Here is an 18,016-nt window from a genome sequence, read left to right as displayed (position 1 = left end):
TATTGCCATAGAGAGAATAATATTTACACAAATCTAATCTGCTGACGTATTCCGTAGTGTGACGCACCACGGCCAAGCCTTTATTCGAATCGTTTTATTATCCCACCTTAGCGTGTCATGCGAGGCGGTTTCCTTGGCACGTCTCGTCGAAGCAGAGATCGTGTCCCCTTATTCCGGGATTCTCATCAATACGGGCGTGGGTAACCCAACCGCGCCATTGATTACAGCGCTTGGGGATAAGCGAGTTTTACCAGGCTGGTGGGGACACGTAGTTGCGTCCACCCATATAAGGGGATAAGGATCCACCTTTTCACCTACGCCTTCTTCCTCCTTTGCCTATCCATTCTTGCGCACTCGAGCTCCAGCGCCCAAGTCCGCACTCCCCATCTCAACCTTCTCCAGCCATGTCCGGAGTGGGAGGCAAGTGGATGGTCTCCTCCGTCACGGAGGGACACATAAAAAAACTGAGGAAGGCCGGATACTTGTCTAACGACATCGCGTACCGGCTTCCCGAAGAGGGGCAGCTCCTCCCCACCCCAAGGCCCCATGAGAGGGTAGTGTTCCTTCCCCACTTCCTCCGCGGACTGGGCTTTCCTATCCACCCATTCGTCCGGGGACTCATGTTCTACTACGGCCTGGATTTCCATGATCTGGCCCCGAACTTCATCCTCAACATCTCGGCGTTTATCGTCGTGTGCGAGGCTTTCCTCCACATCCGCCCCCATTTCGGCCTATGGCTCAAGACTTTCAATGTCAAGCCAAAGGTGGTGCGCGGCAACCAGGCGGAGTGCGGAGGCGCCATGGTGGGCAAGATGCCCAATGTCTTATGGCTCGAGGGCTCCTTTGTGGAGACCCTGAAGGGGTGGCAATCGGGGTGGTTTTACATCACCGAGCCGCGTGACCCTGAATGGGTCGCAGCCCCCGAGTTCCGATCTAGACCCCCTACGCGGCTCACCTCCTAGAAAGAGACGGGCCTGTCATGGGGTAAAACAAGAGAGCTGACCGGACTCCAAACATGCGTCCAAACCCTGGTGGACAAGAAGCTCAAACTTGTTGATGTAGTCCAGGTTATGCTCATCCGCCGGATCCTCCCGTGTCAACAACGGGCTTTCAACCTGTGGGAGTTTGACCCGGCGCGGCATCGAACTCTGAGCAGGCTCTTCGACACGACGTACGAAGATGCCTGGAAGGTGCTTTTCAAGGGCGCCGAAGCCCCTGCATCCGCTACCGAGGATCGCGGATTCAGCACGCAGCGTCACGCTCGTGCGGTAAGCCGTTTTTACCTTTTACAGGGTATTAGTTTTTCATAGTTTGACTCCATGCGGGATCTAAGCTCCCTTACCTTTGACAGGATTGGCAGGAGACGTCCGGACAGATCAACTGTCTGGCTCCTTTGCCCGAAGGCCTAGCGGACGCTCGTTTGGCGAAGCTGCTGGTTCCGGCACCCTATGTGGTGCCGGAGAAGAAGGCCACGGGAACTCGAAAGAGTGCCCGGCGCCAGGAGGTGTCGGAATCATCATCCGAAAACTCCAAGACGCACTCCTCCCACGAAGACGAGGAGGAGGAAGAAGAGACCTCTCACCCTCCAGCGGGGGAAGGGAAGAAAAGGAAGGCCGCACCAACTGGGGAGGCCAAAGGGTCCAAGAAGGGGAAAACCCTTCCTCCGGACTACTCCACCAACGCCGACGACGGCGAAGAGGAGTGGCCGCTCAGGGCCAAGCCCCTGGCGAAATCATAAGTATCCGGATACCAGAGTAATTCGTAGTATTCCTTTATTGCACAGCTTTCCCTTATGTCGAATATGATTATGCAGCCCACCTAAAGACCGGCTCGACGCATCGTCGAGCGGTTCACTAGACTCGTCGGATGTGAATTCGCTTCCGACGGCTTCCCCCCTCCTACGGACGACGCCGAAGTGTTTTCCCAACAGGTTCCAAGCCAGGGGGAGGTGGTCCTGGAGGCGCCGCAAGGCGACCTACCGGACTCCAGGTGTAAAGGGGATAAAACCCCCCAGGGCTCCAAGTCCGGCTCTAGGCCGGACACCGCTCCAGAACCTTCAAAGGTTCCAGAGTCCGGCGGGCGACCTCCTTCCAAGAGGAGCAAGCCCTCCGTGCCGGTGACCCCCGTCCAGCCGGAGGCGCCGGACAGTCTGTTGGAGGCGATCAAAGGCGCCTCCATCGACGAGGAGCACCGCACCATTATGAGTGCGGTGGTCCAGAAGGTTCAGTCCGCCAAGAACGGACTGACTGAAGCTTGTGCTAGCCTTTTAACAGACTTTGAGGTAAGTAAAGAATGTGTAAATAATATTACCACATAGACAGTAGCCCCTGATGCTCTGTTTGGCATTCGGGAAGAAAAGCCAAATAGAGGATCAAATAAAATCGCAGGAGTCTAACAAAAAGGAGTCAATATGCGTATGTAGGCTTCTTTGCTGGCGTCCGCCGCACTGACTGCGGAAGTGGACACGCTAAAGCAAACCTCGAGTAGTCCGAGCAAGAGCTCGGGCGTGCCAAGAAGCAGCTCGAGGACAAGGAAGGTAAGAAATACCTTGTTTAAATATATATAAAAAAGGTGCAATTGCAAAAAATGACAGGATTATCGTGGCTATTGTAGGGGCCATGTCTGAGGTGGCGACCCTTAAGCAAGCGCTTCTCGAGGCTGAGAAGAGGGCGACCACGGAGCGCACCGAGCAGGAGAAGTATGAGGCCGAGGTTGGCAAGGTGCGGCAAGAGCTCCGAGCTCTCATGGAAAAACATGAGAGTTTGGAGCTTGACTCAAAGACGCGAGCGTCCGAGCTCGCGGTGGCTATTGAAAATGCCAAGTCTGCCAAGGCCGAATCCCAGAAGACCCTCCAGGAGTTGGATGAGGTGAAAAAGATAGCGGCGGGTAAGGCATTCTTTATGCAAAGCAAACACATAAACGTGAGTTACTTGTTACTTACCCGTATTCGGAGCTCTCCAGGAGCATTCGCAGATCTTCCCCGTAGCGTTTCCGATGCCGCTGCATTCTATCGAGCCGAGGAGGGTAGCTCGACAGAGAAGGTGTTCTGGTCTCAGTATGCTGAGGCCGGACACCTCGTGCCCCTGAGCGACCAGCTGAAGCAACTGGTCGAGCTCCACAAGGCGGCTGAACAGGCCATGAAGGGCCTCATAGTTCGGCTGTGGCCTGGGAAGGCTCTGCGTGGGAGCTATTTTGGGCTGGTGCGGCGGCTGGTGGGGGCCCGTCCAAGGCTCAAAGTCCTCAAGCGCTCCGTCTGTATTGAAGGTGCCCGTAGGGCCCTTGCCCGTGCTAAGGTGCACTAGGGCAAGCTGGATGCTGAGAAGCTTGTGAAGGACGGGCCACCGCCGGGGGAAGGAGCATCGCAAGCCCGAGAATTATTATAAGGATGTTCTGAAGGGTGCCTGCCTTATGGCGGATGAATGTTCCAGGGATGTAATTTTTGAGTAAAACTCGCTCGTTTTGTCCTATGCGCTGAAAACTTGTTCATATGCGCTAAGCAATGCTGTTGGAATTTAAAATATTACCTTCTGTGCGGCTGTTTATCAATTCTGAGAGATGGCGAGTTGTCGGCTTCTGCCCCTGTGCCGCTAGTGCTGGGGTGTTCGGGGATAAACCTGAGCGCTCTTTTTCCCATGTTTGGGTCCTTCGAGGGAGGCGCTCAGCCCAACGAACAAGGCAATCGGACTATAATGCGTGAACACTCTCACTTAGCCATAGAATTCTATAATTTTAAATTTTGGCGAAGCCCCTGGTATTCGGAAGACCGATTTCGGGGCGCTATCCACGCCTTGGCCGGACAGAGCCGACTCCTCTCTCTAAGCGGCATAAGTCTTTAGGGACTCAAAAAACCTCTCGAACATCGACCAGCTCTCGCTTCATCATGACAGTCAGTTTTAGCTTTCTCTACTGAGGTGCTCGAACCAGCTCAATTGGGGCACAATCGCAGTAGTTCTCCTAGTGCTACCTTAGACAATATAGCGGAACGTAAGGCACCAAAACATAGGAGCCGCGCAAACCCAGCTATTGACCCAAGACATGATTCGGAGCCGATGCATATAATGCTATAAGTTCGGGGTGCCGCACTTGTTAAAGTGTTTGGACTTCTCACACCATATTGAGGGGTACTAAAGCCCCTGGCGTATTTTGGCCGTACCAAGTGTACGGGTGCAACATGTCGTTAAGGAACATATATTTGTAAAAAAAAGTAATACAAAAATAGACAAAGGCTATGCATTGTTTATTAAAAAGGGCTGCGATCAAAGCAGAACGATACAAATAATGCGATAAGCAAAAGGTTGGACTATTTAACATGTCCGTTCCAGGGGCAGGCTGCGGAATGGTAAGCGAAAAAGGTATACTGCTGGTCATAGAGACCACCTGAGAGTTTCGTAGTGCGGCATGGCTTGTCTGCTTCCCTGGTTCTTGCATCGTTTGTGCGGCAATTGAACTACCGAACAGGCCTTCCGAAGAGTGGAGTCCTGAAAGTAAGAGAAAATTAAAAAATCGGTAGCCCCTGGTGCGGTTTAAGCCGTGTTTCGGGCGTGCCGTGATGGTGCCCCTCCCCCTGTACCCATGGTATTTCTAGAGCGTAGTTATGTACGCGAAGTACTCGTGTCGCATTTTTGCGAGGGCTGGGGTTGGGGCCGCATTGCTACGCCTGCTCGGAATGTGCCAGGCGGTCTTGTTGTAGGTTACTCCGGGCACGCTTGACGGTGTCCGGACGTTTAATGGCCGGACTGGAGAACTGCCTGGAGAGGCTGCTTTGTACTTCCGCAGCAAGGGCTGCCATGCGCTCCTCCGTTCAGAGAGAGCGTTCGGTGTTTCCATTGACCGTAATTACTCCTCAAGGGCCTGGCATCTTGAGCTTAAGGTATGCGTAGTGCGGTACCGCATTGAACTTGGAAAATGCAGTTCGCCCGAGCAGTGCGTGATAGCCACTTCGGAATGGGACTATGTCGAAGATTAACTCCTCGCTTCGGAAATTATTCGGAGATCCGAAGACCACTTCAAGTGTGACTGAGCCTGTACAGTTGATCTCTACACCTGGTATTATGCCTTTAAAGGTCGTTTTGGTGGGCTTAATCCTCGAGGGATCTATGCCCATTTTCCGCACTGTATCCTGGTAAAGCAGGTTCAGGTTGCTGCCGCCGTCCATAAGGACTCTAGTGAGATGAAATCCGTCAATGATTGGGTCTAGAACCAATGCGGCGAATCCGCCATGACGGGTGCTAGTGGGATGGTTCCTTCGATCAAAGGTGATCGGGCAGGAGGACCATGGGTTGAACTTTGGGGCGACTGGCTCTACCGCGTATACGTCCCTTAACGCGCGCTTCTGCTCCCTCTTGGGGATGTGGGTTGCGTATATCATGTTCACCGTCCGCACTTGTGGGGGAAAATCCTTCTGTCCACTGTTGTTCGGCGGCCGGGGCTCTTCGTCGTCATTGCTATCCAGCCCCGTGTCTTTATTTTCGGCATTTAACTTGCCTGCCTGCTTGAACACCCAACAATCCCTGTTGGTGTGATTGGCCGGCTTTTCGGTGGTGCCATGTATCTGGCACAAGCGGTCGAGTATTCGGTCCAAACTGGACGGGCCCCTAGGATTTCTTTTGAATGGCTTTTTCCGCTGACCGGATTTATAGCCTCTGAATCCAGCATTAACTGTCGTATCCTCAGAATTGTCGCCGTTAATGCGGCGCTTCTGCTTGTTGTGACGCGACCTGCCACTACTGTCCCTGGTATCCGAATTACCAGGGTTCTTGGTCATATTGTTGCTACGAGCAAGCCAATTGTCTTCTCCTGCGCAAAAGCGGGTCATGAGTGTCGTGAGTGCTGCCATAGATTTCGGCTTTTCCTGTCCAAGGTGCCGGGCAAGCCACTCGTCACGGATATTGTGCTTGAAGGCTGCTAGGGCCTCTGCGTCCGGACAGTCGACTATTTGATTTTTCTTTGTTAGGAACCGTGTCCAGAATTGCCTGGCCGATTCCTCTGACTGCTGAATTACGTGGCTTAGGTCATCGGCGTCTGGTGTTCGCACATAGGTGCCCTGGAAATTGTCGAGGAATGCGGCTTCCAGGTCCTCCCAACAACCGATTGATCCTGCTGGCAAGCTGTTAAGCCAATGCCGAGCTGGTCCTTTAAGCTTTAGTGGGAGGTATTTGATGGCGTGGAGATCATCGCCGCGGGCCATGTGGGTATGAAGGAGATAATCCTCGATCCATACCGCAGGATCTGTTGTGCCATCATATGATTCGGTGTTTACGGGTTTGAAACCCTCGGGGATTTGATGATCCATTACTTAGTCTGTGAAGCATAGTGGGTGTGTGGCGCCTCTGTACTGGGCTATATCACGACGTAGCTCCAATGAGCTTTGTCTACTATGTTCGGCCCTACTGGATTTGTGTCTGGCGTGACGATTACTGTTGGGGAACCTTGCAGAAAACAAAAATTTTCCTACGGTTTCACCAAGATCCATCTAGGAGTTCATCTAGCAACGAGTGATCGGATTGCATCTACATACCTTTGTAGATCGCGAGCGGAAGCGTTCAAGGAACGGGGATGAGGTAGTCGTACACGACGTGATCCAAATCACCGGAGATCCTAGTACCGAACGGACGGCACCTCCGCGTTCAACACACGTACGGTCAGCGTAATGTCTCCTTCTTCTTGATCCAGCAAGGGGGAAGGAGAGGTTGAGGAAGATGGCTCCAGCAGCAGCACGACGGCGTGGTGTTGATGGAGCTGAAGTACTCTGGCAGGGCTTCGCCAAGCACTATGGAGGAGGAGGAGGTGTTGGAGAGGGAGAGGGAGGCACCAAAGATCAAGGTAAGAAGTCCTCCATCTCCCCACTATATATAGGAGGGCCAAGGGGGGGGCGCCGGCCCTAGGAGATCTAATCTCCTAGGGGGGTGCGGCCAAAGGGAGGAATCCCTCCTCCCCAAGGCACCTAGGGGTGCCTTCCCCCTTTGGGACTCTTCCCCTTTGAAACCCTAGGCGCATGGGCCTCTTGGGGCTGGTGCCCTTGGCCCATGTAGGCCAAGGCGCACCCCCTACAGCCCATGTGGCCCCCCGGGACAGGTGGCCCCACCCGGTGGACCCCCGGGACCCTTCCGGTGGTCCCGATACAATACCGGTGACCCCGAAACCTGTCCCGATGCCCGAAATAGCACTTCCTATATATAATTCTTTACCTCCGGACCATTCCGAAACTCCTCGTGACGTCCGAGATCTCATCCAGGACTCCGAACAACATTCGGGTTACTGCATATACATATGCCTACAACCCTAGCGTCACCGAACCTTAAGTGTGTAGACCCTACGGGTTCGGGAGACATGTAGACATGACCGAGATCGCTCTCCGGTCAATAACCAACAGCGGGATCTGGATACCCATGTTGGCTCCCACATGCTCCTCGGTGATCTCATCGGATGAACCACGATGTCGAGGATTCAAGCAACCCCGTATACAATTCCCTTTGTCAATCGGTATGTTACTTGCTCGAGATCCGATCGTTGGTATCCCAATACCTCGTTCAATCTCGTTACCAGCAAGTCACTTTACTCGTACCGTAATGCATGATCCTGTGACCAAACACTTGGTCACTTTGAGCTCATTATGATGATGCATTACTGAGTGGGCCCAGTGATACCTCTCCGTCATACAGAGTGACAAATCCCCGTCTTGATCCATGTCAACCCAACAGACACTTTCGGAGATACCTGTAGTATACCTTTATATTCACCCAGTTACGTTGTGACGTTTGGCACACCCAAAGCACTCCTACGGTATCCGGGAGTTACACGATCTCATGGTCTAAGGAAAAGATACTTGACATTGGAAAACTCTAGCAAACGAACAATACGATCTTGTGCTATGTTTAGGATTGGGTCTTGTCCATCACATCATTCTACTAATGATGTGATCTCGTTATCAATGACATCCAATGTCCATAGTCAGGAAACCATGACTATCTGTTGATCAACGAGCTAGTCAACTAGAGGCTTACTAGGGACATGTTGGTGTCTCTTATTCACACATGTATTACGATTCCCTTATAATACAGTTATAGCATGAATAAAGACAATTATCATGAACAAAGAAATATAATAATAATACTTTTATTATTGCCTCTAGGGAATATTTCCAACAGTCTCCCACTTGCACTAGAGTCAATAATCTAGTTACATTGTGATGAATCAAACACCCATGGAATTCTGGTGTTGATCATGTTTTGCTCTAGGGAGAGGTTTAGTCAACGGATCTGCTACATTCAGGTCCGTATGTACTTTACAAATCTCTATGTCTCCATCTTGAACATTTTCACGAATGGAGTTGAAGCGACGCTTGATGTGCCTTGTCTTCTTGTGAAACCTGGGCTCCTTTGCAAGAGCAATAGCTCCAGTGTTGTCACAGAAGAGTTTGATTGGCCCCGACGCATTGGGTATGACTCCTAGGTCGGTGATGAACTCCTTCACCCAAATTGCTTCATGCGCTGCCTCCGAGGCTGCCATGTACTCCGCTTCACATGTAGATCCCGCCACGATGCTCTGCTTGCAACTGCACCAGCTTACTGCCCCACCATTCAAAATATACACGTATCCGGTTTGTGACTTTGAGTCATCCAGATCTGTGTCGAAGCTAGCGTCGACGTAACCCTTTACGACGAGCTCTTCGTCACCTCCATCAACGAGAAACATTTCCTTAGTCCTTTTCAGGTACTTCAGGATATTCTTGACCGCTGTCCAGTGTTCCTTGCCGGGATTACTTTGGTACCTTCCTACCAAACTTATGGCAAGGTTTACATCAGGTCTGGTACACAGCATGGCATGCATAATAGAACCTATGGCTGAGGCATAGGGGATGACACTCATCTCTTCTATATCTTCTGCCGTGGTCGGACATTGAGCTGAGCTCAATTTCACACCTTGCAACACAGGCAAGAACCCCTTCTTAGACTGATCCATATTGAACTTCTTCAATATCTTATCAAGGTATGTGCTTTGTGAAAGACCTATGAGGCGTCTTGATCTATCTCTATAGATCTTGATGCCTAATATATATGCAGCTTCTCCAAGGTCCTTCATTGAAAAACTCTTATTCAAGTGGGCCTTAATGCTGTCCAAGAGTTCTATATCATTTCCCATCAAAAGTATGTCATCTACATATAATATGAGAAATGCTACAGAGCTCCCACTCACTTTCTTGTAAACACAGGCTTCTCCATAAGTCTGTGTAAACCCAAACGCTTTGATCATCTCATCAAAGCGAATGTTCCAACTCCGAGATGCTTGCACCAGCCCATAAATCGAGCGTTGGAGCTTGCACACCTTGTCAGCATTCTTAGGATCGACAAAACCTTCCGGCTGCATCATATACAATTCTTCCTTAAGGAAACCATTAAGGAATGCCGTTTTGACGTCCATCTGCCATATTTCATAATCATTAAATGCGGCAATTGCTAACATGATTCGGACGGACTTCAGCTTCGCTACCGGTGAGAAAGTCTCATCGTAGTCAACCCCTTGAACTTGTCGATAACCCTTAGCGACAAGGCGAGCTTTATAGATGGTCACATTACCATCCGCGTCTGTCTTCTTCTTAAAGATCCATTTATTTTCTATGGCTCGCCGCTCAACGGGCAAGTCAGTCAAAGTCCATACGTCGTTTTCATACATGGATCCTATCTCGGATTTCATGGCTTCTAGCCATTTGTCGGAATCCGGGCCCGCCATCGCTTGTTCATAGTTCGAAGGTTCACCGTTGTCTAACAACATGATTTCCAAGACAGGGTTGCCGTACCACTCTGGTGCGGAACGTGTCCTTGTGGACCTTCGAATTTCAGTTCAGTAGCAACTTGATCTGAAGTTTCATGATCATCATCATTAACTTCCTCTCTAGTCGGTGCAGGCACCTCAGGAACATTTTCTTGAGTTGCGCCATTTTCCGGTTCAAGAGGTAATACTTCATCAAGTTCTAATTTCCTCCCACTTACTTCTTTCGAGAGAAACTCCTTCTCTAGAAAGGATCCATTCTTGGCAACAAAGATCTTGCCTTCGGATCTGAGGTAGAAGGTATACCCAATAGTTTCTTTAGGGTATCCTATGAAGACGCATTTTTCTGATTTGGGTTCGAGCTTTTCAGGTTGAAGTTTCTTGACATAAGCATCGCATCCCCAAAATTTTAGAAACGACAGCTTAGGTTTCTTCCCAAACCATAATTCAAACGGTGTCGTCTCAACGGATTTCGACGGAGCCCTATTTAAAGTGGATGCGGCAGTCTCCAAAGCATACCCCCAAAAAGATAACGGTAAATCGGCAAGAGACATCATAGATCGTACCATATCTAATAGAGTGCGATTACGACGTTCGGACACACCATTACGCTGAGGTGTTCCAGGCGGCGTTAGCTGTGAAACTATTCCACATTTTCTTAAGTGTGTGCCAAACTCGTGACTCAAGTATTCTCCTCCACGATCTGATCGCAGGAACTTGATTTTCCTGTCACATTGATTCTCAACCTCACTCTGAAATTCCTTGAACTTTTCAAAGGTCTCAGACTTGTGTTTCATTAAGTAGACATACCCATATCTACTCAAGTCATCAGTGAGGGTGAGAACATAACGATAGCCACCGCGAGCCTCAACACTCATTGGACCGCACACATCAGTATGTATGATTTCCAATAAGTTGGTTGCTCGCTCCATTGTTCCTGAGAACGGAGTCTTGGTCATTTTACCCATGAGGCATGGTTCGCACGTGTCAAATGATTCGTAATCAAGAGACTCTAAAAGTCCATCAGCATGGAGCTTCTTCATGCGTTTGACACCTATGTGACCAAGGCGGCAGTGCCACAAGTACGTGGGACTATCATTATCAACCTTACATCTTTTGGTACTCACACTATGAATATGTGTAGCATTACGCTCGAGATTCATTAAGAATAAACCATTCACCATCGGAGCATGACCATAAAACATATCTCTCATATAAATAGAACAACCATTATTCTCGGATTTAAATGAGTAGCCATCTCGTATTAAACGAGATCCTGATACAATGTTCATGCTCAAACTTGGCACTAAATAACAATTATTGAGGTTCAAAACTAATCCCGTAGGTAAATGTAGAGGTAGCGTGCCGACGGCGATCACATCGACCTTGGAACCATTCCCGACGCGCATCGTCACCTCGTCCTTCGCCAGTCTCCGCTTATTCCGCAGCTCCTGCTTTGAGTTACAAATGTGAGCAACTGCACCGGTATCAAATACCCAGGAGCTACTACGAGTACTGGTAAGGTACACATCAATTACATGTATATCACATATACCTTTCGTTTTGCCGGCCTTCTTGTCCGCTAAGTATTTGGGGCAGTTCCGCTTCCAGTGACCACTTTCCTTGCAATAAAAGCACTCGGTCTCGGGCTTGGGTCCATTCTTCGGCTTCTTCCCGGCAGCTTGCTTGCCGGGCGCGGCAACTCCCTTGTCGTCCTTCTTGAAGTTCTTTTTACCCTTGCCCTTCTTGAACTTAGTGGTTTTATTGACCATCAACACTTGATGTTCCTTCTTGACTTCTACCTCTGCTGATTTCAGCATAGCAAATACTTCAGGAATGGTCTTTTCCATCCCCTGCATATTGAAGTTCATCACAAAGATCTTGTAGCTCGGTGGAAGCGACTGAAGGATTCTGTCAATGACCGCGTCATCCGGGAGATTAACTCCCAGCTGAGTCAAGCGGTTATGTAACCCAGACATAGTGAGTATGTGCTCACTGACAGAACTATTTTCCTCCATCTTACAGCTGAAGAATTTGTCGGAGACTTGATATCTCTCGACCCGGGCATGAGCTTGGAAAACTATTTTCAGCTCTTCGAACATCTCATATGCTCCGTGTCTCTCAAAACGCTTTTGGAGCCCCGGATCTAAGCTGTAAAGCATGCCGCACTGAACGAGGGAGTAGTCATCGGTACGTGCCTGCCAAGCATTCATAACGTCTTGTTCTGCAGGGAGAACAGGTGCGTCACCTAACGGTGCTTGTAGGACATAATCTTTCTTGGCAGCTATGAGGATAATCCTCAGGTTCCAGACCCAGTCCGTGTAGTTGCTGCCATCGTCTTTCAGCTTGGTTTTCTCTAGGAACGCGTTGAAGTTGAGGACTACGTTGGCCATTTGATCTACAAGACATATTGTAAATATTTTAGACTAAGTTCATGATAATTAAGTTCATCTAATCAAATTATTCAATGAACTCCCACTTAGATAGACATCCCTCCTGTCATCTAAGTATAACATGATCCGAGTTAACTAGGCCGTGTCCGATCATCACGTGAGACGGACTAGTCAACGTCGGTGAACATCTTCATGTTGATCGTATCTTCTATACGACTCATGCTCGACCTTTCGGTCTTCTGTGTTCCGAGGCCATGTCTGTACACATGCTAGGCTCGTCAAGTCAACTAAGTGTTTGCATGTGTAAATCTGTCTTACACCCGTTGTATGTGAACGTTAGAATCTATCACACCCGATCATCACGTGGTGCTTCGAAACAACGAACTGTCGCAACGGTGCACAGTTAGGGGGAACACTTTCTTGAAATTATTATGAGGGATCATCTTATTTACTACCGTCGTTCTAAGCAAACAAGATGAAAAACATGATAAACATCACATGCAATCAAATAATAATAGTGACATGATATGGCCAATATCACATAGCTCCTTTGATCTCCATCTTGGGGCTCCATGATCATCTTGTCACCGGCATGACACCATGATCTCCATCATCATGATCTCCATCATCGTGTCTCCATGAAGTTGCTCGTCAACTATTACTTCTACTACTATGGCTAACGCGTTTAGCAATAAAGTAAAGTAATTTACATGGCGTTTCTCAATGACACGCAGGTCATACAAAAAATAAAGACAACTCCTATGGCTCCTGCCGGTTGTCATACTCATCGACATGCAAGTCGTGATTCCTATTACAATAGCATGAACATCTCATACATCACATATATATCATTCATCACTCATCACAACTTTGGCCATATCATATCACAAAGCACTTGCTGCAAAAACAAGTTAGACGTCTTCTAATTGTTGTTGCAAGTTTTACGTGGCTGAAGTAGGGTTCTAGCAAGAACGTTTTCTTACCTACGTGAAAGCCACAACGTGATTTGTCAACTTCTATTTACCCTTCATAAGGACCCTTTTCATCGAATCCGCTCCAACTAAAGTAGGAGAGACAGACACCCGCCAGCCACCTTATGCAACTTGTGCATGTTAGTCGGTGGAACCGGTCTCACGTAAGCGTACGTGTAAGGTTGGTCCGGGCCGCTTTATCCCACAATACCGTTGAAGCAAGATAAGACTAGTAGCGGCAAGAAAGTTGACAACATCTACGCCCACAACAAATTGTGTTCTACTCGCGCAAGAAGAACTACGCATAGACCTAGCTCATGATGCCACTGTTGGGGAATGTTGCAGAAAACAAAAATTCACTACAACAGGAACCCCCGTATAGCAACGCTTTTTTCCGTATCTAAAAGTTCATATATGCGTTGTTAATGTCAATACCAACGGTTTGGGATGCGTTGCCTTATCCAGTGTTGCTAGCGCATATTACAACGGTTATACCACCGTTGGTAAAGGGACCGTTGCAAAAATGCAACACATAAAACAGACATATGCAACACTTTTATATGTTGGTGCTTAATGTACAGGAATCAAAATCCCATTGCTTGGCAGCAGAGAGTTTGCAATGCTTCAAAACTCGATACATATATAATGTGAATGATATTATTTTTATACATATTGCTAGCAACTAAATTAATGCTACACGTAATGGTGATAATTATATATGCATTTCAAGTGAACAAAAAACAAGAGAATATACTCACGGGAGGAAGAAATCTATCTATATATATATATATATAATTGTTGGATTACAACAATGGATATTACAGGAGGAACATCATCCAAATGTGATGCATAATCTATATATTTTCTTGACAACAAAACAAAAACCGAAAGTATCCCTCAACATCACTACAACTTAACTAAAACTTAACAGAGGAACATCATTCCTACAACTGAACTAAAATTGAAAGCATCCAGCATCATCATCATCACCATCAGTATATTTGCCACGCGCCCATATAATCATCCATTTATCTTTTGAACCTACAAACAAAAAAAATGAACTGTTAACACACAATGCATTAACAAAAAACAAAAAACCGAATGACTTTCTGTGGTAATGTAAGTGTAATTAGAGAATGTGTAATACATTTTGAACATCTCACAGCGGGTCGTTTTATGTCATGGATTCAGATGAAAAAAAAAGATGGCCACTATTGGACGATAAAACTGGAAACTCAAACTAAAAAATTCCAAGGAATATTTAGAAGGGACCATGTATCTATGTTTCTGCAGAAAGAGGCGTTCTGGCTCCTGTATATGGGATGAACACTTAAAAGGAGGACATTTATTTTGTTTTGGTGATATACAGAAAATCCATTGAAATATTATCATCATCATCATCATCAGTATATTTGCCACGCGCCCATATAATCATCCATTTATCTTTTGAACCTACAAACAAAATACAAAATGAACTGTTAACACACAATGCATTAACAAAAAACAAAAAACCGAATGACTTTCTATGGTAATGTAAGTGTAATTAGAGAATGTGTAATACATTTTGAACATCTCACAGCGGGTCGTTTTATGTCATGGATTCAGATGAAAAAAAAGATGGCCACTATTGGACGATAAAACTGGAAACTCAAACTAAAATATTCCAAGGAATATTTAGAAGGGACCATGTATCTATGTTTCTGCAGAAAGAGGCGTTCTGGCTCCTGTATATGGGATGAACACTTAAAAGGAGGACATTTATTTTGTTTTGGTGATATACAGAAAATCCATTGAAATATTCCAACGGGTCATTTATGTTGAAGAGTTTCCAAAGAAACCCATTGTAAGACTTAACAAATGCATATGTACGCATATCAAATATATGGTATACATACTCATCTAGAAGATATATTTTTCGTGCATGATACATACATGTAGCTTAATTTTTTTCCCTTTTAAATAGTACATCAAATCATGGATTAATTAATAGATTTATTTGGCTCGTACTGATTTGAGATGGTTTTGCTCTCTTTCGTATAGGATCAGAACAAAACATAGATTGAGAGCTTAAAAAAATATAGATCATATACTACACATACCAATATCACAAAATGTGTGGCTGTGATATACGTATTGTAAGCATCATTAATCCTCTTTTAGCTTAGCCCCACTGCAACTAATCATATGATCCATGCTCTCCAAACTTATATGAGCTCATCATCCATGCATCATGCGAAAAGGTGTAAAGTAGTAATAAGAAATTATCCTAGAAATCAAACCTCTAGTCCAGTACGTGCATGTATAAAATAGAACAGTATGAAGCCAATACCTACACACCTGGAGGCACGGGATTGCCAAAGCGTGGATCAGAAGTTCATTCAGCCATTATACGTCCTCGGTGGGATCTCAACTTGATTATCCTATTCATCGCCTGGGCTTTCGTCAGGTAATCTGTATTGACGTGCTCAGTGAGCTTCCTTTTTTTGTTACTGACCTTTTCCTGTTATGTGAAAAGGAAAAATTGCGGCAAACAGGTTACACACTTTCAACATGAATCAGAAGCATACAACATGAGTCTTCCCTTCAGTATATTTTCCATTATATGAGAATGGAAATACATGTATGCAAGGTCATATTTTGTGCTTAACGAAATAATTGGAGACTCAACTTATCTACTCACAATGCATGCCTAGTAACTGCATGTGTATGTATAACATATATATGAACTATAACAAACATACAGTTTAGTATCATGGATTCAGTCAGCGAATTACAAAAACCAGATCTTAATTTCATAACAGCTCTTCCTAAGCAAGTTCTAGCACCATACACCAGATGCATGAAATTTTAAAAATGAATACAAATATGTTCTTAATTATTTAGTACATCAATTTAACAAAAGAACGACATTAAAACAAACCAAGCAGACAAAAATATATGAGGAAAGAGGTTAACTTAGAATCATTTTTTGACCTCGCGTGTAGTTTCAAATAAATACTGTTACGGTGCCACTGCCACCTTGACCTCCTGATGCATATACCTTCAAGTCTGCAACAACACTATCAAAGATATTCCATCTGAACAGAGTAGTTTGTGCTTTTAAGATGTGGATCACTGGGTGAGGATAAAATTGAAAGAACATATCAAGTAAACAAACCCATACCTTTTGCATGTAAGGAACATAACGAAGTAGACTGAACAAATCGTGTAATGCTCCAAAACGACTTATCCACTCTCCAACAATATTAGAAGTGGTGCTTGAGTTTGCTGTGCAGAGGTACGGCCACGCCTTCGCTGAATTGAATCACCTAGTTGCTTGTGTAGCACCTACTAATTTAGCCATCCAAGTAATGTGTATCTTCAGATGTCTGAAACTAAAGAAAACACATTATCAATATTCCCCAAAACAAATCTCTAGGCTGTACGTCCCAGATTTCAGTAGTACAACACAACATAAAAATCCTCAAAAGCAAAAAAACCTACTCTCTTCTTGCTCCTTCCATAGCTGCGACCAGCCTGCAATAGTTCCTCTTCTCCACAACTTCATCAACAATAGAGGCTGTCCAATCAGATACAAACTTTCTTTGATGTACCGCCTTCTCCACTGCATTGGATTTCAGTTTTCGTTGGACATAGAATGCGAGATTGGAAGGATGTCCTGGTGCAGTGGATATTAAAAGGTTCCAGAGCAGGGATCAGGGAGAGGATTCCTATTCGCAAAAAAAAGAGGCTTCCTGGATCGTTTTACACGGAGGACACGTGAATAGTGGAAAACAATTAGGAGGAGCACCGGAGGAGGACGAACGGGGCTACAGATGTGGATAATGCATTGGTACCGCGAGGGGCTACAGATGTGGAACGAGGGATGTGGTTGCCTGTGCTTGTTCATGGCCGTACCTTGGATTCACCGTTGGTCGCAGGGGAGCGGTGACGAGGGGCGGCGCGCCGGGATGCAGGGTTGCAGGGGTGGTGACGAGGGGCGGCGCGCTAGGACGGAGGGTCGCAGGGCAGCGGTGAGGAGCGGCGCCGGGAGAGAGGATCGCAGGCGAGTGGTGAGGGGCGGCGTGCAGGGATGCAGGTAGGTCGCAGCCGCGCAAAGGAGTGGCAACGACTGACGAGCGGCGGCGGCCAAGGTGGGAGGGCTCGAGAGGAGTAGGGGAGGCGGAGGAAAGGGAACGACCTAGGTTAGTCGGGAAAGCCAACTTGGGCTGGGTTAGTGCATTGGGCTTTACATGGAGCAATGCGTCACGAGCTGCACTACAACGCATATGCTACAATGCCTATATGCGTATCTCTTGTGAACTTTGCAACGTGTAGTCAAAACAACGTACGATATGTGTTGCATTATAGGGGGTATCCTTGTAGTGATTTTCCTACGGTTTCACCAAGATCCATCTAGGAGTTCATCTAGCAACGAGTGATCGGATTGCATCTACATACCTTTGTAGATCGCGAGCGGAAGCGTTCAAGGAACGGGGATGAGGTAGTCGTACACGACGTGATCCAAATCACCGGAGATCCTAGTACCGAACGGACGGCACCTCCGCGTTCAACACACGTACGGTCAGCGTAACGTCTCCTTCTTCTTGATCTAGCAAGGGGGAAGGAGAGGTTGAGGAAGATGGCTCCAGCAGCAGCACGACGGCGTGGTGTTGATGGAGCTGCAGTACTCTGGCAGGGCTTCGCCAAGCATGGAGGAGGAGGAGGTGTTGGAGAGGGAGAGGGAGGCACCAAAGATCAAGGTAAGAAGTCCTCCATCTCCCCACTATATATAGGAGGGCCAAGGGGGGGGCGCCGGCCCTAGAAGATCTAATCTCCTAGGGGGGTGCGGCCAAAGGGAGGAATCCCTCCTCCCCAAGGCACCTAGGGGTGCCTTCCCCCTTT

At 47.2% G+C, this 18,016-nt stretch overlaps 1 long non-coding RNA gene across 1 annotated transcript; it reads right to left on the bottom strand.

The window, feature by feature from the left end:
* Positions 1-14,519: 14,519 nt before the first annotated feature.
* Positions 14,520-16,289, bottom strand: LOC125534088. The gene is made up of 3 exons (XR_007294405.1): positions 16,106-16,289; positions 15,462-15,632; positions 14,520-14,584 (listed from the first exon to the last, which is right to left on the bottom strand). It is a non-coding gene; the product is annotated as an uncharacterized LOC125534088 (long non-coding RNA).
* Between the last annotated feature and the right edge of the window lie 1,727 nt (positions 16,290-18,016).

Source organism: Triticum urartu, chromosome 2 (assembly GCF_003073215.2).
Source record: "Triticum urartu cultivar G1812 chromosome 2, Tu2.1, whole genome shotgun sequence".
Classification (NCBI taxonomy): Eukaryota; Viridiplantae; Streptophyta; class Magnoliopsida; order Poales; family Poaceae; genus Triticum; species Triticum urartu.
Note: the sequence above shows the minus strand (reverse complement) of the source record. Positions and strands in the feature narration are given on the sequence as shown.